This window comes from Leopardus geoffroyi, chromosome A3 (assembly GCF_018350155.1).
Source record: "Leopardus geoffroyi isolate Oge1 chromosome A3, O.geoffroyi_Oge1_pat1.0, whole genome shotgun sequence".
NCBI lineage: Eukaryota > Metazoa > Chordata > Mammalia > Carnivora > Felidae > Leopardus > Leopardus geoffroyi.
Genome location: NC_059336.1, coordinates 128,231,216 through 128,254,975, shown reverse-complemented (window position 1 = coordinate 128,254,975; position 23,760 = coordinate 128,231,216). Strand labels below are relative to the sequence as shown.

General features: G+C 50.5%; 1 protein-coding gene across 6 annotated transcripts in view; it reads left to right on the top strand.

Annotated features, from left to right (window-relative positions):
- The window catches only part of LOC123581539, a 53,985-nt gene that overhangs the window by 11,242 nt on the left and 18,983 nt on the right, over positions 1-23,760 (top strand). Inside the window, exon 3 of one of the 6 annotated variants that reach the window (XR_006703798.1) lies at positions 18,191-18,453. The exons of the other annotated variants lie outside the window; for them this stretch is intronic. The gene's annotated coding sequence lies outside the window, so the exon portion shown is untranslated. Of the gene's footprint in view, positions 1-18,190; positions 18,454-23,760 lie in introns of those variants that run through there. 6 annotated transcript variants of the gene reach the window in all.

Genomic DNA, 23,760 nt, shown 5'->3' with positions numbered 1-23,760 from the left:
GTTCTTGTGCCAATTTGTGTTTCAATTTCAAATGCAAATACAAATTAGCAAATGTTATTCCTGTGGCACCTTAAGGATGAAACATTTGCTGCTTGTAGTGAGTATTAATCTTTACATTTCTGAAACTATGACTGATAGAAGCGATAATATCCTCTAATTTGAAGGATCGAGAAAAAAAATCCAGTCTGGTGGGGGAGGGCGAGTAAGAGGTAATTTTTTTCAGCAAAAGGAAACAGCATGTTAGGCATCCATCCATCCATCCATCCATCCATCCATCCTTCCTTCCACCCATCCCCGCGTTCATCCATCCATCCGTTAAATAGCATTGAGTGTGAAGTAAGTGTCAGACTGTGTGGTAGGAGACAGAGATGGTTCCAGAGAGCTCGCACGCATAGCGGGAGAGAGTTCTGTCACTAAACAAGTACACTGTATGGGGATAGGCTTCAGAACAGAGCTCAGCTTTCAAGTGGCGGAACAGAAAGACCGGAAGTACCCAGGAACAGTGCCCAGGCAATGGGACACCGAGCGAGCCAAATCTTGAAGTGGCAGTTAGAGCAAGCCACGTAAAAGCAGATTTTGGGGGCAGGGCGGTGGTGGCAGTGAGATCCCCGTGGGAGAACACCTTCCGTGTGAGATCTGCCGTGCCCGAGGAGCTCCAAGCCATTCTGCCCAGTTGAAACGTAGGCTCATTTGCAGGTGGGAAAGCAGCGGGGAAGGTGGCGGGAAGGCTTGTCTGCAGGCTGCGTTGTTGGGAATTCACTCTGCTGACCTTTGAGAGCCACTGGTTGAAGGAGCAGGTCAAACCGACATTTCAGCTCTCTCAGGAGCCCTTGTGGAGAATGCCTGTGGGAAGGAGACGGTAGACAGGGCGTTAAGAGAGTATTGGGACAACCTTCAGAAGAGAAGTGATGAGCTGGGCAGTGGCAGAGGAAGTAGACAGGAGGGGACATCATAAAGAGATATTCCAGGAATGTCCTTACTGGGGAAGCTCTCTGGGGCCGGGCTTAAGAGCATAGGCTGGGAATCCTATACACCTGCTCTCTTTCCATCCTGGCTCTGACCTTGGGCAGGTCCCATAGTGCTCTCTGCTTCCCATCTCATATTGCCATGGAAAATACACCAAGTCTGAGCAAATCTGAAAGGAAGGACAGCTTCAGCATCATGTTGGGGACCGCGTCCGGGGGAGCTGGCTGAGACACTGTGTGCTTTTATCTAGATAACAGCCACTCAGTCATTGAAACATCATCATGGGCAAGGCCAACTTTCCCTATGGACGCTAAAGTTGAGTGATGGTGGGGAGGCACCTGGGTGGCTCAGGTGGTGAAGCGTCCAACTCGTGATTTCGGCTCAGGTCATGATCTCATTGTTTCGTGAGTTCAAGCCCTGCATCGGGCTCTGCGGAGCCTGCTTGGGATTTTCTCTCTCCTCTCTCTCTGCCCCTCCACTGCTTGTGTTCTCTCTGTCTCTCTCGAAATAAGTAAGCTTAAACGATTATTTTAAAAAATGATAAAGTTGAGTGATGGAACCCTCCACAGATGGTGATAGCCTACCTTCTAAGGGCATATACCAGAATGTATAACCTTTAACTAAGTCTGTAGAAAGCCGGACTGGAATATACATTAATCAAATGTAGCAGTTAGTAGTGACATTTGATAAGCTGATGTCACATTCCTGTGGGACTTTCGGTAGGGATGACACTCAAGAAATGAACAAACAGGGGACCTTCCTTGAGTGGACCCGATAAGGGTGACTTCACCTTGAGCCTGCAAATGTTCAGCTCCCGTTTCGTTTTCATGAAGTGATGGGAAGCGATGAAGGTTCTGATCAGAGCTTCTCTGGGATGCAGCTTACCCAAGTGACTAAGAAGTTTAGGTGGGATGACTTTTTAAAGGTCCAGTCCTGCTCTTTCTGTAGTTTCTTTAAGAGTCATTTCCTGTGAATATTCCGAATCTATCAACCCATAATTATTTATGTATTATGACATGGTGGTCATTTTGTATTGCAGGGTTTCCTCATGGAGAGAAGGACAGGGTGCTTCTGTAGAGAAAAATTCCCAGGGTATTAGATAAATCTAGATTTTGACGTTTATCGAAAGTCATCTAAACTGGCTTATTCTAGCTTTTGGAATGCCACTCTTTCCCTGTCAGTGTCACATGCTCAATATGGAAAGGCTGTAAATTCAATTTATGTTGCAATTCTGCAACTCGTGGAAATAAATTTTGGGTCTGACTTCAACCGGTGTCCGTCCTGAGAATACGAGGAATCGGAGATTCTTTTAGGGCGGGCACGGAAGTTTCCTGGTTTTCAGATTGTACTTTAAGCTAAGTATTTAAATGAATTTTTTTTTACAGTTTATTTATTTATTTTGACGGGGTGGGGGGCAGAGAGAGAGGGGGAGAAAGGTTCCCAAGTAGGCTCTGCGCTGTCAGCAGAGAGACTGACGTGGGACTCGAATTCACTCGAACTCACTCGAACTCACGAACCGCGAGATCTTGACCTGAGCCAAAGTCTGATGCTTAAACGACTGAGCCACCCAGGCAAGTTGCTGAAGTAACTTGTCCTCGCAGTGCCACTAGTTGTCATCTACCAGTACTAGAAAGTAGTCTATTCCCCTGCCACTTTGACCAAATACCCAGATAACTAATTTCAGGCAGCCAATTTGGAGAGCTAGTTGCCCAGGGTCTAGGACTATCTGTGTCACCGACCTGCCGGTGTGGCTGCGGCTACCGTGGGAGCCTGCTGTCATTAACACCGTGGGATCTCGACAGGCCACCGCAGTGCCTGCTGCCGTAATGTTCCTCTAGAGTCAGAATCCTCGGATGCCATGCCACCAGGATGGCCGACGTGCTGCTGCCACTCCCGGTGCCACAGCCCGCGGGCGCTGTCCTGCTGGCCCGTCCCTTACCACACTCATCCCCAACGGAGCTGTGTTACCTGAGCAGACACCCCGGAGCCCACGTCTGGCTGCCGCGTGTCTTGCTGTTGCTAGAAGCAAAAGTAGGAAGAACAAAGTGGCTTCTCTCTTCCTCCTGCCTTTCACGCTCCTGGCAGAGCCTCTCACTGGCAGAACCAAATCCGAAGCCATCTGGCAAGGGAATCTGGGCTTGCATATAGTTTCCAGGCTTCCAGCCTCCTGCAATTCGGAGCAGGGAGGGGGAGGGGGAGGGGGAGGGGGAGGGAAGCTGTTAGCACTCAGGAAAATGGTTGGTGCATATGTTATCACCAGACAAGTGAGTAGGCACAATTTCGAGTTGAAACAAATCAACCCCCCAATGGCAACAATGGCCCCACCTATTTCCTTCCTGTGTCCACGCGATGTACCTTTTCAGCGTCTTTCAGGAAGAAGTGGGGTCAGGGCACCTGGGTGGCTCAGTCGGTTGAGCATCCGATTCTTGATTTCCGCTCAGGTGGTGATCTTGGGTGAGTTCGAGCCCCACAGCAGGCTCCTCGCCGACAGTGTGGGGCCTGCCGGGGATTCTCTCTCTCTCTGCCTCTCTCATTCTGTCTCAAAATAAATAAATAGGCTAAAAAAAAAAAAAAAGAAGTGGGGTCTAGTTCCCTACCTCCTGAATCTAGGCTTGCTTTGTGATTTGCTTTGACCAATAAAATATAGTAAAAGTCGAATATGCAGGTTCTGAGCCTAGGCCTCAAAGGGCCCATGGGCTTCCACTGACTGTCTTTGGAATCCTGTCTCCACCGAGAGAAAAAGCCCAGGTCAGCCTGTCGGAGGTTAAGAGACTGCGTGGAACAGAGATAAGTTGTGTCACTTGAGGCCTCTCTAAACCAGTTAAGCCCTCGTCACCCCGGCAGATAACCAGAGACACATGAGTGACGTGGCTAAAAACAACCAGTCGCCGCCCCTGAGACAACTCGTCGACTTGTGATTTTAAGTCACTAAGTTTTGGAGTTGTTTGTTATGCAGTAAGAGTTAACCGATACATGGGCTCCCAAGACTGCGAAATCTAGCAAAGCGAAGATATACGTGCTGGGAATGGAAGCATATGGTGGAGCATCAGTGAATCGTGCAGGAAGCCACATCTGAAAGATTTTTAAGGGGGAGGCACACCCTGTGGACTGATTTTCCATGGAATCTTCCAATGAGAGAGGAAACTTGAACTGGGCATTGAAACCCAAGCAATGTTTCAGACAGATTCTGTGTCTCCCTCTCTCTCTGACCCTCCGCCGTTCATGCTCTGTCTCTCCCTGTCTCAAAAATAAATAAACGTTAAAAAATTTTTTTTTTAAATCACACTTTTTGTAGCAAACATTAAAAATAAATAAATAAAATAAAAATAAAATCACACTTTGAAGACAGTGTAATAAATGAGAAAGTATTTGTCTTAGAAGAGAAAGTGATAGGGCGCCTGGGTGGCGCAGTCGGTTAAGCGTCCGACTTCAGCCAGGTCACGATCTCGCGGTCCGTGAGTTCGAGCCCCGCGTCGGGCTCTGGGCTGATGGCTCAGAGCCTGGAGCCTGTTTCCGATTCTGTGTCTCCCTCTCTCTCTGCCCCTCCCCCGTGCATGCTCTGTCTCTCTCTGTCCCAAAAATAAATAAACGTGGAAAAAAAAAAAAAAAAAAGAAGAGAAAGTGATAAAGGCCACACGAAACTATACCTGGAATTGTCACCAGGGTGGCCAAATATTTAGAGAAATGGTTATGTAACTTAACACAATTGAATACAAAGAGGTCCGGCACAATGGGTGACAATTTTGAAGTCACCACTACCTTCTGTTTCAGTCCGTAAGTATTTTTTGGTTTGGCCTGTAACGGAGTCCTGTCCGTCTAATCAGACATAGTAACATCATATGCATTTATTTTATTTTATTTTATTTTATTTTTTATTTATATAGTTTTAAAATTTTTATTTATTTTTGAGAGAGAGAGACAGAGAGAGAGAGCACACAAACGGGGTCGGGCCAGAGAGAGAGGGAGACAGAGGATCTGAAGCAGACTGATAACAGAGATCCCGATGTGGGGTTCCAACTCAAGAGCCATGAGAGGGGCGCCTGGGTGGCGCAGTCGGTTAAGCGTCCGACTTCAGCCAGGTCACGATCTCGCGGTCCGTGAGTTCGAGCCCCGCGTCGGGCTCTGGGCTGATGGCTCAGAGCCTGGAGCCTGTTTCCGATTCTGTGTCTCCCTCTCTCTCTGCCCCTCCCCCGTTCATGCTCTGTCTCTCTGTGTCCCAAAAATAAATAAACGTTGAAAAAAAAAAAAAAAAAAAAAAAAGAGCCATGAGACTATGCATGACCTGAACCGAAGCCGGATGCTAATCCACGGAGCCACTCAGGCGCCCCCACGCAAGTGTGTATTTTAAAACAAGGTGAATTGCCGCGAATATTTTTCTAACGAGAACATCAATGTAGAGTTATTGAAGAAACTTTGGGATTTATAGAGAAGAAAAATTTCTCACCTAAGCTGTAATCCCATCAGCAGAGGTACAGTCACTGTTCTTGCTTTGGTGTATTTCTTTCCAGCCTTTTAAAATACATGTTTGCACAGCTGATATCAAGTGGTAGGTATAGTTTCGTGTGGATTTTTTCACTTTCTCTTTTAAAACAAATATTTTCTCATTTATTACACTGTCTTCAAAGTGTGATTTTATTTTTATTTTATTTATTTATTTTTAATGTTAGCTATGAAGTGTGATTAAAAAAATTTCTTTTAAAATATTTATTTATTTTTGAGACAGGGAGAGACAGAGCATGAACGGGGGAGGGTCAGAGAGAGAGGGAGACCCAGAACCCGAAACAGGCTCCAGGCTCTGAGCTGTCAGCACAGAGCCCGACGCGGGGCTCGAACTCACGGACCGCGAGATCATGACCTGAGCCGAAGTCGGCTGCTTAACCCACTGAGCCACCCAGGTGCCCCATAAAGTCTGATTTTAAATGGCTTCTTAGATTTCACCTTCTGAAAGAACCATTATTTCTTTAATTTCCCCCACTTTGCTGGGCATTTATATTATTTACCATTTTGCTGTATTGTAAGTAGCTCCATGAGCTACTATACATATAAAACATTGTATATAAAATTGTATATAAAACATTTTGATTATTTCCTTAAGAGTCCTTGCTAGAAGTGGGCCAAAGTGTACCCATTCCTAAAGGGGACTTGGTTTGTATTGCCAAATGTCTTCTTTTCCCAGAAAGGGGGTTCTGATTTTTTCTCCTTCACAAACGAAGGATGCTGCTCGTTCCATGGTCTCTTTCCTGCATCGAGCATCATCCCACATATACCATTTTGCTAGTTTAATAAACGCCAATCGGTAACCCATTGCGGCTCTAATTAACATTTCCTGAAGTTTGAGATAGATTGGACATTTCTCATGCAGTTATTGGCTCTTTGTTTCCCTTTTCCCGCGAACTGACTGCTCATGGTCTGGAGAATTGATATTGACATCAAAGTCCTTTTGTGGTTGTCCAGCTGCTCCTTGCCTCCCACGAGATACGGGCTGTGCAGTAGGAAAGCTGTCATCTCCTATAAAAATGTCTATAGGATGGGCTGCCACACACGGCCACTGCTGCAGCTGTCACCTGGGTGGCATTGCCAGGGAGCTGAGACACAGCCCTTTCTACAGGATGACTTGGAATCGCAAACCTGAGGCTCCGTTGTGTGTGTTTGCCTGCGGGGTCCTGCACTCGATAGCACTTCCGCCCTGGGGGTTGTGCGCTCCAAATCGTAGCAGCACGTCGAGAGCTTTCAATGTCCCAGTGATCCAAGGACCTGCTGTGGCCAGGAGGGAAGTGGACGCCATAAGGCTGTGCTGCTTGGGTGGTTTCAAGGCGACCGTAGGCTGCTTGGCCTGAACCGTCCCCTTTCATCTCTGGCTCCATGGTGTCAGATGCTGAAGGCTCTGGGAGAGAGCTTTCGAGCCTCATTACCCACCCGGAGTACCATGCAATTCCTCAGTAAGCCACCTGTTCTTGTCAAAAGAAGACCCAGCCTTGCGTGTACTGACTGGAGGCGATACATCTCTTGCGGGTCGGACAGACAGAGAGCTTGGTAACGTGAGTGAAGACCGCACAGACATTTGCTTTTCGCTGTTCTGTACCCCACGGCATTTGGGACGCCCTTTTATTACAGCATTTATCACTCTGTGGTGTCATTACCCGTTTACTCAAATGCTTCTGCCTCTAGAGTTTGAGCTCTGCGTGGGGATGGACAGCATGTCACGAATCCCTGTATCTCCAATGCCCCTCCGCACAGGGTGCTGGCACACAGTACCTGCTCAGCGGACATTTGCTGAATCAAAGGAATGCTGTCATCTGGACCGTGAGGAAAAGGAACCCTTAGACGGCTTTGTACGAGGATGTTATTTGTTCACGAAGTTCTCAAAAGCAGGTAGTGATGGAACAGCTTTCGTGCCATGATCGCTGCCGACTCTGCCCAGAGCTCTGTCTTGGGCGCGGCCTGCACTCCTCGGCCAAAAGGCTGCTGCTACCAAGGGGCCGTGATAGTGTCTAGCGGTGGGAAAAGGAGACTGGCGTTAACTGATACTTGCCCAGCCCTTAAAACCACCGATTTTTTTTTTTTTTTTTTTTTTAAATCTGGTGTGGTGTCACGGATTCAATTATGCTGCTTAGAAAGATATATAGGGGCACCTGGGTGGCTCCGTCGGTTAAGCGCCCGACTTCGGCTCAGGTCATGATCTCGCGGTTCACGGGTTCGAGCCCCGCGTTGGGCTCTGTGTTGACCGCTCGGGCCCCGGAGCCTGTTTCAGATTCTGTGTCTCCCTCTCTCTCTCTGTGCCTCCCCCGCTCGTGCTCTGCCTTCGTCTCAAAAATAAAGAAACATTAAAAAATTTTTTAAAAAAAAGAAAGAAAGATATATGGAAGCCTTTAGCCCCAGTATGCTAGAATGTGGCCTTATTTGGAAACAGAGTCACTACAGATGTCATTAAGTAAGTAGGGTAGGTCCCTATTCCATATATGACTGGTATCTTTAACATTTTTTTCTTTTATTTGAGACAGACAGAGAGAGAGAGAGAGAGAGAATCTTAAGCAGGTTCCATGCTCAGGGTGGAGCCCCATGCAGGACTTGATCCCACAACCCTGGGATCGTGACCTGAGCTGAAATCAAGAGTCCGACGCTTAACCGACTGAGGAGCCACCCAGGAGCCCCTCTGACCGATTCTTTATGAGAAGAGGGAAGTGTGGACATAGAAACACACAGGGCAGGCGGCCACGGAAGACGGAGGTAGAGACTGGAGTTTCACTGCCAAAACCAGTTTCACCAGTTTCACTGCTAGTTCACTGGGATTAGCAGAAGCTGAAAAAATCAAGGAAGGGTCCTCCTCTGCTAGAGGCTTCAGAGGGAGCATGGCCAGCTGGCACCTTGATTTCGGACTTGTGGCCTCCAGAACCGAGATGGTAATTTCTGCCGTTCTAAGGCAACGAGTACCGAGTCTGTGGCACTGGGTTCAGCAGCCCTCGGAGGCTGTCACACACGGTGTGGCCCAGCCCACCCTCGGGAGGCAGAGAGGTTCCCTGTGAACACCTGCACACATACACACACGCTCCGACTCTCTTCTCCAGTGCTGACCTAGTTTCTGAGAAATGATCAATAAACCCCGGGCGTGTCTGCAGCCTGCGACTCGTCTGTATCTACCCCGGAGTTGCGTTTTATTTCCCTTCTGTGGGTCAGACTGAGAGCTGGTTTTGAAGCCAGAGCTTTATTTTTATCATCCAACTCAGTGTGTGGGAGTCTGGGATTGTCCCCGCCGCGCTGGTTTTGCGTAGGCCACTGGGGGGATTTCTTGGGCTTCTCGAAGGCAGAGGTCCCAGCCGGCCTTTGCCTCTTGGGCTTCTCGAAGGCAGAGGTCCCAGCCGGCCTTTGCCTCTTAGGCAGCACCCTGACAAGAAGGGAACTGGAACCTGAAGTCCTGGATATTGGGTCCCATTCTGTTCCATACGGGGCTTTGGACAAGTAACTCCTCTCTGGACCTCAGGCTCTCTCTCCATGGACACAGCTGGTGACAATCTGTGCCCGCTAAATATTCTAGCGGCTATGTCCCAATGGGGGACAGTCCCTCCAGTGTGTCCAGGGAGGACAGGAATACCTGGACCCAGGTACAGAGCCCTGAGACAGGGGTGAGCAAAGCATCTGGTCTCACACAGAAATCGTGATAAGAAACCAGGCACTTCATTTCTTGGTGATATTTCTTCTGCTTAAGGGACATGCTTAGGATCACAGGACCTGGCTTGAGTTCCAGTTTGAACACCATCAGGCAGTGCAGCCTGGCGGTGACGCCCTCGACCTCTCTGAGCCCTGTTTTGCTCACCTGGGAAATATAGGTAGCAGTGAACACCCAGCGGGGCTGTGGTGAATTCAGACGAGACAAGGGCACGAGCGTGCCTGGCAACCCTGAAGCCTTTAGAGGCCAGAGAAGGTGGTTCTTCTGTGTTTTCTTCTCTTCTGTGTCCCCTTCCCCCATCGGCAGAGCCTCTAATGGCTTTGGCATCTCTGCGGTTCATTTCCTGGAGGGTGTCAATTATTTAGTGGATGAATACATCTGCCAGCAGGCCCAGGGAGCCACCTACAAGTGTGCCCCGGGCCCGCTCCCTGCTCTCCGGAGGCCGCCTCTCGCCCGTGGCGACCTCCGTGATGGGGACTTCACGCTGCCTGCTGGGGCTGTCCCCAGGCTTGCTTTCCTGGCCTGGCCGGTTGCCCTCTGAGCCACGGGTCCCTCCCTTAGAAGGAAGTTTGGCCTCTTAATGGCCATGAATAATCGATGAGCTCTTAGAGAAGGGTTCTGATGAGAAACACTCCTTCCCATTAGTGACCCTGGCATAACCCCTCAGATGCCCCCTCTGCACACCACCCCTGCCCCTGCGCACAGCTGCTGGGAGCAGGGTTTGTTTTGCGTATGGATGGGTGGGCGAAAGGAAGCTCTGAGAGCAGTCAGGAGGCTCCCCCCATGAGGGAGAGGTCACAGCGGCCTGTCCACCCACCCAAGGACAGTGCAGGGCAGTTTTCCAGCAGGGAAATGTGTGCAAATATCGGACTGCAGTTGTCCTTGACCTTGGGGGGAGGGAAAGACAGTACATGGCGCGGGTTCTTTGGGGTGATTCAGGAAGCTGTTGAGGCTCGTCCCAGAGAACTGCACACACGAGGAACACCTGGCAAGCCGTCTTGGTTGGTCCCCAGGGGACCCCTGGCCTCCCTGCCGGTGGCCTCTCCAACTGGGTGAGCCCAGGTTCTGAATTCAGCTGGCTATCTCCCCTTCTCCACCTTCACCCTTCACGTGCCTTCGGCCCCCCAAGGTGAGATTAGGCCCCGTCCATCTGGCCTTCTCTTCTCTGGGACCTGTCATGCTCTGTCTTACAGAGTGACCGCTGGTCTTCTCCCCACCGCATCCCAGGTGCTCAGCACGATGATTGGTACATAGTCGATCCTCAGCAAATGTTGCGTCGGGGAAGTCGCATAACCTTTCAGGCTGCTGTTACTCATGAGAGGGCTGATGGGAATCCACTTTCTAAGCTGTAAGTAGGTGATAAACTGGATTTCCATGTATCCTGTCATTATTTAGGTGTGCAGGAATGTGGTTATATTTTTTTTCTGGCCTCCTAAGCTCGGGGGCGTATGGGTCAGAGCTGACTTGTTGGATCCTATCCCCAAGATGGAGACACTAAAAAGGTCCCGTCAAGGCACTTACCAGTTGGGTGATTCTGGCTTCTTTCCAGGAGCAGGAGAGCAGAGGTACTATAGTGATATAGCGTCTCACCAATCAGGGCAGGATTAAACAATGGATAAAGGAGATTGAAGAAGTTTGTCAGGTGGATTTATAATTTACCAAAGATTTGGGGCAGCAATTTAAGGATTTAAGCTGCCCTGGGGGCAGAGTAGGGGACAGAAATGAGAAAGGGGGGGGGCCACTCCTTGTTAACCATCTACCAGGAGCCAAAACGGCGGTGGGCACTTTATTTTAATCAAGTTATTCCTTTTTCATACGACCCCCAGCATGAAGTACTTTCAATATTTGTTTATGGAAGATGAAACTGAGGCTCACAGCGGTCACACAGCCTGCCTGAGTTCACACAGGGTACGGGGGAAGCTGGGGCAGGGGTTCCATTTTAGCAGGTGAGATGGGCTGAGCATGTGTGCGTCATTTGAAAGGCCTTAGCCACAGGCTCCCAGCGCGGTCCCCTTTGGATAGGCGAGGAAGGCGATGCTCAGAGAGGTGAAGTGACTTACTCAAGATCACATGTGCAGAGAATGCCTGGATGGCTGAGAGGCAATGTGGTGGCAGGGCTGAATGTTAAATGGAATCTCAACCCAGCTCTCCCTTGACCTGTGAGGGCTTGAGGGCAGCTTAGTGGGGGTGGGGGGGGGCGGGTAGGGGCTGGAGCTGGGGGTGGGGGGGGCGGGTAGGGGCTGCAGCTGGGGGTGGGTGGTGTGGGGCTGTTCCTTGCCATAAGGCTAATGTCCTAGGGAGCAAATTGGCATCAAAGTAATGTCTCCTGTAGGAACAACATTTTTGAATCTCAAAGCACTCTTGTATCCATGATCTCCTTTAAGCCTCCAAACAGCCCTGCAGCAGCATAGGCCCTTTTAGGCCCATTTTGCAGATGAGGAAACTGAGGGTCCACAGTTTTGTGTGACCTGCCTGGGATCACGCTGCGAGTGGGTCGCGGACCTGGGGTCCCCACCTACCCAGCTTCTGGTTGTTTACCCTCAAGGTCATCCCTTGTCCATCCACGTCAGCAACCGTGGTTGTCCTTTGACTTCTAGCGGGCGCCGCGCACGTTTTTCCCAGGTGGAGGGGCTACCCCTTCTCTTTGTAAACTCGGCTGACAAGGGAGAAATCTTCCCTGGCAAACTCGGAGACTTGCTCAGAGTTCCGCAACGGGAACGCCGATTCGCTCGGTGCTCACGAGGAGCCCGCGGGACCTCGGCTGGCTGCTCTGTGTCTGGATAACGGTATCTGGAGAAGTCTGGTTAGCTCCCTGCATCGCGCCAGGACGTGGCGTCAGCCAGTCACGGAGAGAAAAACACTTGTCCCTCACGCAGTCTGTAAGCTGTCTTGAAACCCAATCTCACAACTGCACAGCCCGTTTCTGTTTCTGTCGTATCTCTTCTCACTTTCTTTTCCCTGCTCGATCCAACGCAGTAAGTGCTGACTATAAGTGACTAATAGATTCTCCTGCCTTTTCATTCAATCTTGTCATGATTTGCCAGTGAGACTCTGCTTTTGGTATTGATATGAGGCATGTCACAGAGGCTTGGGAGCCTTCAGAGGCGGGAGGCTGACTGACAGGACCACAGAACGCACAGAGCTGTGCACCTGCCGAGGGGCTGAGGCTCCGAGCCTCTGCCCACGGTCCCGTGAGTAGCACTGCAGGGACGTGGCAAGGAAGCATCTGGGCGTCTCCATATTCTCACGGTGGGCACGACACCATCTCTGCTCGATGCTGTGTTTCGCCATGGCCCGCATCTCCTTGCTTGCCCCTCCGAGTCCTCTTTCCTGCCTCGGGTCAGGACTTCGTCAGCTCTCGCTGTCGGCACGTGCATATCGGTCTTTTCTCCCCCTCGCCTACCCCACCACCTGGCTTCCGGAAAGCCCCTCCGGAGCCACTGAGCCACCGAGTGACCCTCCCAGCCTCCTGCCTCTGGGCAGGGCATTCGAAGCTTCTCACTAGGCCCCTGCTGGCCTTCCCAGCCTTAAAATAGCACCTAACATTTGCAAGATTAATGCGCTTTATGAAAGAAGACTTCACATATGTTAACCCCAGCAGCTTATCACACTTCTTGTTCTCCAGCCAATCGGTCTACGCACGGCTCTCTGAAAAATCTTTCATGTGTTCCAGACTCGTGGCATTTCTTCCTGAGCTTTCTTCTGCCTGGAATGTATTTTTCCTCTGTTCATATTTTCTTCTTCCTCCCATGCCCTTCCTGAAAACCATCTCCCGCAGGAAGCGCTCCGTGATCTCTCCAAGCTTTCAGGGGTGAGGATCTGTGTCCAAGGCTTTACTGTCCCTCCCAAGATTCAGAAAGGTTTATTTAAAAAAACACACCCACTAAATGACACTGAATTAATTAAATTACGATCAAGCAATAGACACCATTGCCTTCTGAATGAATGCCGGTGGATTGAATTATTATTATTAGCCCAAGACTATAACATACGATGGAAAGAAAGGGATTGCTTTCTGGAAAAAAAGAGGACAGTAGAGATGTGCCCACTTGGGTGGACGCCTCGTGAAGTCGGGGGGCGGGGGTGTGCAGTTTCTATTTGGACCAAGGGTTTCCAGAGGCGAAGGCTCCGCACTCTATGGGACCAGCCCTACCTCTCCCCAAAAACCTTCCAGAATACCCATTAGCCCACATCTCTCCCCCATTTAAAACACATAGCAGTACTCATTGTACCTAGCGGCAGCAGAGGGGGCCCTGGAATAATAATGGGGAGAGTTGAAATAATGGCCACCAAAGGGTAGCCATATGTTACACTCGCTATGTGTTTTGCTCCTCTGTGATCTGTTTTCTTTTCCACTTTCTTGTTAATCACAGGGACTGACCTATCTTTGCATCATACGTACCAGCGATGACGATATTCAAAAGATACAGAAAGCAGTGGGAGAAGAGGAAAGATGAGGAGTGGGGAGTGTGGGGAGTGTTGGCACACATGCACCAGCATATGCATGCACGCCCATGTCTGCACACGTGCGTGCACACACACACGCACACACGCTCCCGACCATTACCCTGCCGTCACCTCAGGAGACCACGCTGCCAGGCGGGGGAAAACAGGGAAAATGAAACCCTGCAATGAAGCAGAAAGGCCAGGCTGGGCCCCTGGGCTTTGTGCACAGTGTGCTGCTCGGGGCGAAGACTTTAAGGGTGAGATCGAGGCGAACCACTCACCGGACGCAGACCCCTTTCAGGAGCGGGGCTCTCTTCCCAGCCGGTGTCCATGCCTCGGACCTCCAAGCTCAGCGCGCCTCTGTCGGTTAACCGGCTTCCACCCGCTCGGAGCGGGCAGCAACGTCTCGCTGGTCTCCAGAACCCTGCGCTGGGCAGACCGTGTGCTGGCTCCCGAGGTCCCGGGGACGCCTGAGAGGAGTCTCCGGGCACCTGCAGGCAGGAACACGAAAGGCGAACCCTCCAGAAAGGCATTCTGTCCTGGTCGTGCCCACAGGTCTTGTCTGAGCCTCTGCTCAGAACGGAGCGCAGGCAGGGTTGGTGGGTCCCGGGCCACTGGCCTCAGCGCGCTTGTGTCGGGGGGACCCTTCTCTCTCTGTCTTCACAGACCTACTTCGTTCAGGTCTCTGCCGAGCGTCGCCTCCTCAGGAGCCCTTCCTGACCCTCCGTCTCCAGGACCTCCCCTCCCCTTACCTTATGTAAAAATGTTGAAAAACTATCTCCATAATTGACAACGTCCTCAGCATCAGAACAAAAGCGTCGCGATGTCGCGGCTTCTGCTTGTTTTGCTCCTGGATGGGTCCCCAGAACTCGCGGCGGCAATGACATTTGGTGCATCCGGGATGGCAGATAATTATTCCGTGTTGTAACTTACACTTTCTGCATCTAATTCTCAAGACAAAGTAGGGTATGGGGGGCACTAACGCCTTGTTATAGAGGAGAGGAATTGGAGGCTCAGTGCTGTTAAGTCACCTGCTCAAGTCAGCTGCTTAAGTCATCATCAGTCACACAGCTGATACTCAGGTGAGCGGATAAAAGTGGTCGGATTAAATGCCCAAATTCCCTAGAGAAGAAGGCCTTCTCCTGAAGGCGATCTGGTTTCTGGAGTGGGGGTAGATAGAGTGATGGGGAAGAAATTCTCAGTGGGAGGGGCCTGGGAGAGAGGGAAGGGAGACAGTGTCCCTCACTCGGAGGGTGACGAGCTGGGGCCTGGAGACACCGGAACCAGCTAGACTGATCCTTCCCCCAACTCCCTGTGACGCCTCGGTCTGTCCTTTTCCTCGCAGGGCCTCCGGTTCCTTATCAATACAAGGAGAAGACGGGATTAGATTCGTTGTTCTCAGAGAGTGTTTTTGAGGCCGCAGGAGGAAGTGGGGGTTCTCGGCACCCCTGCATGTGAGGACCACTGCCTGAGCTGAAAAGGGATGTTCGCACAAGAGGAATGGCCTCAGGGATGGGGGGCGGGGGTGCTGGGCCGTGGGGCCAGGGGATCCGAGCACCAGTCCAGTGAGGCCTGTCACTGACGGTGAGGCTGGGAGTCCTTACTTGGCTTGTCCTCAGTTTTCTCCTCTGCGACATAGAGCTGACCATCCCCGGCCCCAGGGTGAATGTGCTGGGGAACGGGGAGGGCTGGGCGCTCAGAGGCAGACGTAGTGCAGGGCCGCTGCGAGGGGGTGGCTGGACAGACACGGCCTGGCCGAGAGGGCTCAGAAGACCAAGGGCCCGCAGTGTGTCTGTGGAGGGATCCTGTGGATCAGTCCTCCCGCCTGTAAAATGGGCCACATCAGGCAGACCTCAATCTAACCCTGGCTCCACCACTCGCCAGTGGGGTGACACAGAGCCCCCGCGGCCCCAGATGTAAAAGGGCGATGATAAAGATCATAGCCACCACTCATAAGGTTGTGGCCCACACCTATTTAACCATGCTCTGTATGGTTAGGAACTGTCTGTCTGTCTGTATATGCTTTCTGCTTACCCTCCTACCACCCTAATGAATTCGGAGCTAGTACGTTTCCATTTTACAAATGGGGAAACTGAGTCACAGAGCGGTTAAGTGACTTGACACACCCCTAGGGAGGGGTGGGCTGGGATTCAGAGTAGCCTGGTGCTGTCACACCCGGGTCTGCGGGAGGTGAAAGGAGATAAGCCCCCGAGCACTGTTGGGGCTCCTACATCCGGCCGCCCTTCTGCTGCTGCTGCCGTTCCTGCTGATTTTGCTGGGGCGACAAGGCTCATGCGAGACAAGTGTGCATCCCTAAAGGCATAGATGGTGACCTGACTTCCCAAATTATGTTCTGTCTTCTCTCAGACCATTTTTCACGCTGATATCTTTCTTTACTGCTTTGGGAAAATCGGAACTCTTTTGAAACAGAATGGGTCAGAAAACGGAGTGTCGACTTCGACGTGGCCTTTCCTAGATGGCATCTGGAGACCCAGCGAAAGGGAGAAAACGTGAGCAGGCATGGCAGCGGCCACGTTGCCTGGCCTGCTGTGTGCACGTGGCCGGCCACTATTAAGTCCGCGTGTCTGCACACAGGACCTTCTGAGTACAAGTACAGGAGGGTGGATGTTCCATTTCTCCTTCGTTGCTTCCCTGGCTCACCCTTCACGGGGAAGGGTCTTTAGCATGGTAGCTCACCAGTACGATTCGGTGAAAAGGTTTCAAAATTATGGAAAAAAAATTCTAGGTGCTTCTCTCTGAACGATCTGGAATTTTGGAGCCCACTCTCGGGACTGGGACCAAACAAGTGAGGCAGCTGGGGCACACTTAGTTACTAGCTCTCCCGAGAGTGACGTCTCCTTGAATTTGTGCCCTACGTGCCTCTCTGGCCTCTCCCCAGTTCCCGGCCGGGGGTTCCAGTGCCTGCTGGCTATGGGGAGCTGGGGTCACCTCTCAGGATGGAGTCAACACTGATCTTTGTGGCTTGACTGAAGAGAGATCCAGGAGGTGGTCCTTGGCCAGGGATGACAGAAGGGCCAAGTCACAAGAGGCTGTCTCTGTGTGGACCATTGGGTGACTCAGCGGGCAGGGCACTGTTTATGAGACTCTGGGCTCTTTGGCTTCGGATCAGCCAATAAATCTTCCTGGCAATGTTATGTCTGCATCAGCTTTCAGACTCTGCGGGACATCCTGGAAAGGTCATCCCCAAATATGAAAAGAAACAAAATGAAATGTAAAAAATGAAATTAAAAAAAAAAAAAACCCGAGCCACGTTTGCCCCAGCAGACCCTCCGCCGTGGTAGCTTTGGCTCTGTATAGGCCGGGTGCTTCTGCACGACGGGGGTCTTCAAACTCTGCATCATTTATTGACTTCATGAGAGCCCCCCAGGGGGGAGGGGATGAGAGAGAGGAAAAGAAGGTAAAAGTTTGGGCTCCAACTCCTGAGCAAACCTGAGTTTAGTTTTAATAAGTTGCATCGGTTAAAATCAGAATATTGGATTGAATTTTTCATACGCCAAGAAAACAGGTTGAAAGTCACTGTCTTAAGAGATATCTTATTGGGGCGCCTGGGTGGCTCAGTCGGTTAAGCGGCCGACTTCAGCTCAGGTCACGATCTCGCAGTTCGCGAGTTTGAGCCCCACGTCAGGCTCTGTGCTGATAGCTTGGAGCCTGGAGCCTGTTTCGGATTCTCTGTCTCCCTCTCTCTCTGTTCCTCCCCTGCTCGCACTCTGTCTCTCTCTCAAAAATAAACAAAGATTAAAAAAAAAAAATGAAGAGATATCTTATTAATTCCTTTTGAGGACACTTCTTGGCTTAAAAATCACCTATTTCCCCTTGATTCCTCCCCCCCCCCCCCCACCATTGAGGACAAAGACATGAGATAGTTGAGGCCAGGCTGTCACGGGAAGATACTTGACTAAATGTTCGTGAGACAACAGGAGGGAAATAAACCCAGAAAAGCTTGTATTGAGGTAGCCTGGCAGCTAAGAGCCGACTCATTTCCTAGTACAAATTCAAGGAGACACCCCTGAGCTCCCTACCTCCTGGCCACTGTCTCAGTGCCTTCCTAGGAGCTCTTCCGGACTCAAAATAAGGCGAAGCCTGGAGAACTTTGAACTCAATGGAAAACAGTCCCCTCTGCTTTGCATGCAAGACTCAGATTCTGTGTCAGTGTCCCGTGTGAGGCCCACCTCTGCTTACGGTCGATAACATGGGGATGTCCACTCTTTTCAGGACAGACCCTTCCTATCCTCAGGGGAATGGCCTTCGAGACCTCTACAGGGTGCTTCTCAGAATACAACCCGGCCACGTCCACTTGCAAGTAGGGTGTCTCTTTTACTAGTTAATCATCACCAGGGTGACCGTAAATTCTGGTTTTCCTGGGACGGTCTTATTTTACGCCTGTTGCCCTGGTGTAATTATTAATAGCGCTCTTTTCACTCCCAAAGTGTCTTATTTTGGGCGATAAATTATATGGTCACCCTAATGATCATGTTTACGATCAGAGTGCTTCCTGACCCTCAATGCCCGCCTGACACTTACCCTTCCCCCGCCCCCCCCCCTCCAGGAAGCCCTCCTCCTGCCACGCTAATTCCAGCTGATCTTCCCTTCCAGGAGAACTGCTTTGCTGCTTCTCGAGCCCACCCTGCCATGCCTTTCCCTCCTCCACTCATCCAACCAGGGCCGTGTGCCCACCTACCACCACCCGGAGTATTCCAGGCCCTGGCAAAACAGGAGGGGCCAAATGCAGAGACAATAAGTGTGTAGATATATATTATGTTCCCTGAGGACTACGACTATGAAAAGAAGTAGAGCTGGGGTGGGGTGGGGGCGGAAAGTGATGGGAATGTGTGTGTCCTAGTTTTTTTACGAGATGGGCAAAGCATCGTATAAGAAGATAGCATTTAAAAACACTTCTTGGGGCGCCTGGGTGGCGCAGTCGGCTGAGCGTCCGACTTCAGCCAGGTCACGATCTCGCGGTCCGGGAGTTCGAGCCCCACGTCGGGCTCTGGGCTGATGGCTCAGAGCCTGGAGCCTGTTTCTGATTCTGTGTCTCCCTCTCTCTCTGCCCCTCCCCCGTTCATGCTCTGTCTCTCTCTGTCCCAAAAAAAGTAAATAAACGTTGAAAAAAAGAAAATTTAAAAACACTTCTTAATGTTTATTTTTGTTTTAATTTTTTAATGTTTATTTATTTTTGAGAGAGAGAGAGAGAATGAGAGAGACAGAGCGTGAGTGGGAGAGGGGCAGAGAGAGAGGGAGACGCAGAATCCGAAGCAGGCTCCAGGCTCTGAGCTGTCAGCCCAGAACCCGGCTCGAACTCATGAACCGCGAGATCGTGACCTGAGTCAAAGTCAGAGGCTCAACTGACTGAGCCACTCAGGTGCCCCTAACAAGGTGATATTTGAACAGAGGCCTGAAGGGAGTGAGGGAGTGAGGGAGCCCGGTGGGGAGAAAGCACTCGAGGCTAAAGGAGTCGCGTATGTTAAAAATCCTACAAAGGGAGGACTAGCAAGGATGGCTGTGTGTGGATGTCAATGCCAGGAGGGAAGAGTGCGTGTGGATTCGGAGTATCCGAGGGCCACTTTCTCTGTTCTCCCCATAGCCTGGCTTGACACGGAAGCTCACATCTTGGTAACCTGGCTGGATGTGCGGCGGTTGGATCACACGTCAGCGGTGGCTCTGGGTCAGAGTTTCAGGGGACAGCCTTGCCAGTGTGGTCAGACTGCTGACATTTTGTTATGGGTTTACTGAGGTTCCCAAACCGTCTAAACCCCAAGCCATCCCGTCCCCCCCGCCCCCGACAGTCACCGATTGCAGCAGACTCCGGAAAGAGTGCGTGGTACCTCTCTATAGTTCAGTCTGCTCCACAGAACTTGACCGGGGCACATCTCCGGGGAATAGCCTCTTCACCTGACACCATTCTGCAGCGTTTCATGAGGCATCTACCAGACTGTGTGTCCAGAAGGTGAGGAGTGTGGCCGGCTTCTTCGGAGAGGACTCATATTACATGCTTGCTCCAGGCTATTGAATTTGGTCATATTGCATTCTTATTTTTAAGTGTATTTAAGTGGATCTTCTCTGGACAGTGCAGATTTTGCAGCCAGACAGGGCTCATCAGCCCCCGGGGACCCTCAGTAGCAACCGGGCGGGACTGACCGGTGTGAACTTCTGGGAAGGAACCAACCCCGGGCTTTGATTTGCCGTACCTCCTTTTGCTTTTCTCCTAGATTAATTTTCCATCTTAGTAAACCAATTTGAATCTTTTTTGAAGTGTCCCGGGTCTCAAAGGAATCCTTAACTAATAACTTTTTCAGACATCTTCATGTATAGGGTCACTTCACACACCCACTGCGTGAGAAAAGGCGTGTTAGGATCGCAGGAGATGGGGAAATGACCAACAAGGGTTGAGGGGTCCCTGCCCTCCAGCCTCAGCCGCCATCCGTTTCTCATGGGTCAAATCGCAGCGAACGCCGGCATTCTATAGAAGGAAGAAACTGACCCCGAAATTCCATCCTTCTAAAGGATTAATTACTTGCATAATTTACTTTGTTAATAATGGTGCTGGGCCTAGTACCTACGGAGAGGAAATCGGTTTTTAAAAAAGAAGATGGTTGGGTCATCGTTACTTCACTATGTCTGCGTTGGTGTCTTTGTGTTGAATGTAATTAAGAGCCTTAGTGTGAGTTTTTAAACGTCTGATCAACCATCCCCCACACTTTCACCCAACATGGCCACAAAGGGAGGTTGAGACTCATTCAAACCAGAACTTAGCAGCCTCATACAGTCCTATGCATGAGGGGGGAGGGAAGGGGCTTGGGGAGAGAATATATTGAGATCTGCCCTTTGATCGTGTTCAATGCGACTTTGCATTTACCTGAGGGATTAAAAGTTCTCATTGACCAAGGCTCCCGGCTTCCTACTCAGCCTTTGACGGGACAAGTGTTAATTGGACAATATAATGGGGACAATGTTAATTCCCCTCTTAGAGTTCCTTTTCTTGTTCAGTCAAATAGAAAGGCCCTTTTAAATGGCAGAGAGAGGAAGAAAGGAGCTGGTTTATAAGGGTAATAGACTGCACATCTTCCCCCTTGTCTCAGAACAAGTGGAATGGAGTCAGCATAAAGCAGGCCCTAAACAGCGAGAGAAAGGGAGCGATGTGGTGGTTTGCCTGGAATGTCACCCTGGATTAGGGATCGGGGAAATATGGCCAGTAGGCTCCGTCTGTTTTCGTAACAGTGAGGGGTGGCGGTTTGCGGAGGGGGCGACAGACACCTAGGATACTCAGGGTAAGGAAAGGACAGTTTGGTGAGGGTAGGAAACGGGGGTGACAGGGGGTGACAAGGACAATAGGACATAGACGATCAGAAACGTGGCGGGATCCCCTGAGCAGCTGGGCTGAGTCGGACACCCCGCAAACCTGAAGAAGTCACGACTGCACGGGGGAGATGGGCAAGGGGCAGGGATTCTAGGAACGATAGCCCGCGTTCGTGGGTTCCTGTTATTGAAATTTTCCTCCCGCCCAATCGTAAAATAGGCTGCAGTGCAGTTGTCTGTAGATTCTGGGAGCCACGCGGAGAAACTAACGTTTTCCCCGCAGTTTCCATCTCTCTTCAACAACCCTGTCTGTTTCTCCGCTAACGAAGTCTTTCTGCTGTTGAACCTCGACTAATACTTCTTCCATCCCTGGTTTTTATGAATGATGACAAAGGCCCATTCAGTTTTTCAGTGGTTAATTTATTCAACAGGCATTTTCAGGCATCTACCATACGGCAGGTACTCTGCTGTGTACCCTTGAGCAAGTCACTTAAACTTCCTGTGCCTCGAACCTTCAGTCATGGGAATAATTACCCCAGCTTTCAGTCTACAAGGTTCTTTTGGGGATCAATGGAGATAATGGATATAAAAATACCTTATAAACTGTGAAATATGTGAAATGAATAATTCTCTTTATAACTTTTATTCGCTGGGGAGATAAAAGGAATGCGTAAGAAACGATGAGGAACAAAGACAAGCAAATCTCTATTGAAAGACAAGCCTGCCAGGCACAGACAGAGCACAATGCAGGAAACTAAGGCCTGAGTGACTCAAGGGAACCGCAGTTGTCCAAGGCGGGTTGCTTGAGGGAGGTCCCAGCCCTCGCTGGCAAGAGTCAGCATCCTTCTCCGCAGCTGCAGCTCTAGTTGAGAAGGCACCTTTCTGGTGCATCTGGAACCAACCAACCACCGTGTCTAGTAACTCAGCATCAGGAAGGGGCTTTGGCCCAGTAAGGTGCTAGTAGCATCTGATCTCCCTGCGTTACCCTCTGATTCCCTTAATTCTAACAATGGCACCTCTTTCTTATTTCGTCTTCCAGTCCTTCTACCTTCTTTGTGAGCGATTTCCTGTACTAACTTCCCACCATTTGAAACACGAGAGCAAAAGATTTCTTGTCGATACAAAGACAGTACAAACACTCTTTGTCCTTTCCTTCTGGGGCAGAAATGGAAACAATTCTTGCCCAGAAGCGACCAAGTTAGTTAACGTCGCTCCTTGCTGACCCCGAGATCCAGGGTGATTCCTTCCACCTCTCTGGGCCTCAGTGTTGCCACCTCTGAAAATGAACACAGTAAGTCTGTGTTGGTGAATTATCGCTCACAAACAGAGCGGCCCCACGTGGCTGCGCCAAATCTCTGCTCTGTGTAGCCGGGCGTCCGGGTGCACTTGGGGCCAGCACACTTTCTCATCAGCTCGTCTTCATGCACCTGCTTCATCATCCAGCATCCGGCCTTTGACGGGGCCCTTCTTGCTCTGAGCTTAAAGCTGCACACTTCAGACTCACCAGCCCTTAAATATTTTATAGCAGACTGGCTGGAAATTAATATTTAATCACAGACTCCTTGGCACGTAAATATTTAATCATTGATATGGCTGATGAGTAATGAATCAGCACCCAGGAAAACTTTTGGTCTCTGGTGCCGGTTTTGAAGGATCTCTGGTTCTGGTCTCAGAGGACCGAGGTATCAGTGGTGCTTTTATTGCTACACCGAGCTTAATAGTTTTAAGGGCTCTGAAAAAAAAAAATGGGCTTAATACCAATCTGAGGTTCTGGGTCAGAAAATCGCATCTTCAAAGACCATAAGCAAATTGCGAATAGCCGTAGTTTGGAAAGAATTGGCTGGATGGCTACAGTAATCAACATTTCTGTCAATTTATATCCTAAGAAAAGACGGGGGCTGGGATGAGGAAGGGATATCCTTAAAGGCATAAGATGGGGGCTTGGGATGGGAAACTGGAACCCCTTATGTTTCCAGGGGTGATTTGGAATATGAAGTGAAGAGAAAAAAATCAGGAAAAAGTTAGGAAATTCTTTTAAAAATATTTTAATGTTTATTTTTGAGAGAGAGAGGGAGAGCGTGCGCGCGCCTGAGCATGCGCGCAAGCGGGGGAGGGGCAGAGAGAGAGAGAGGGAGACACAGAATCCAAAGCAAGCTCCAGGCTCTGAGCTGTCAGCACAGCGCCCGACGCAGGGCTCGAACTCAGGAAGTGAGTGATCACGACCTGAGCCAAAGTCGGTCACTCAACTGACTGAGCCACCCAGGCGCCCCTAGAAATTCCTTAAATGTAACAGTAGGTACAGACAGGAGGGGGAAAATTGAGGTCGGAAGGACTCATGGAGCTTTGAAAAGTAAGAGCAGTACAAATTCATGAGTTACACAGCAAAGAAACTGCCGGGGTGCATGTGCCCTGATAAGAGCAGCTTCCTCACCAGAGAGATTTCTATTATTTTGTAAACCTTACACTTTGATGACTCCAGGATAACTTGCACCCTACCCTGCTTAGCTTTGCGGGGCCATCCACCACAAGCATGTGCCACAAGCCCTGGGCTGCTTCCAAAGACACCCATTCTGCGAGACCTGACTTACTTCTAAAAAATTGAGTCCTGTTTTATTTTCCCTGAAAATGTTTCTGCCCCCTCTCGGCCTTGCTCTCAGCTTCCCGCCTCGTGGGGGCGTCTCGCTGTCTGGGTCACATGGGCTTGGTGCCTGTTCTATTGCACCTGGGGTGGCCTGGCTGGCAGGCAGTCATGTTAGCCCAGCTGGCGGGTCCCCAGGGGCACCTGCGGACACTGGCCCGATGAGGGGGTGCTGCTGAAGTCCAGGGTAACTCACAACCGTCACTTCCATCTGGGAGACTAGACCATAGGA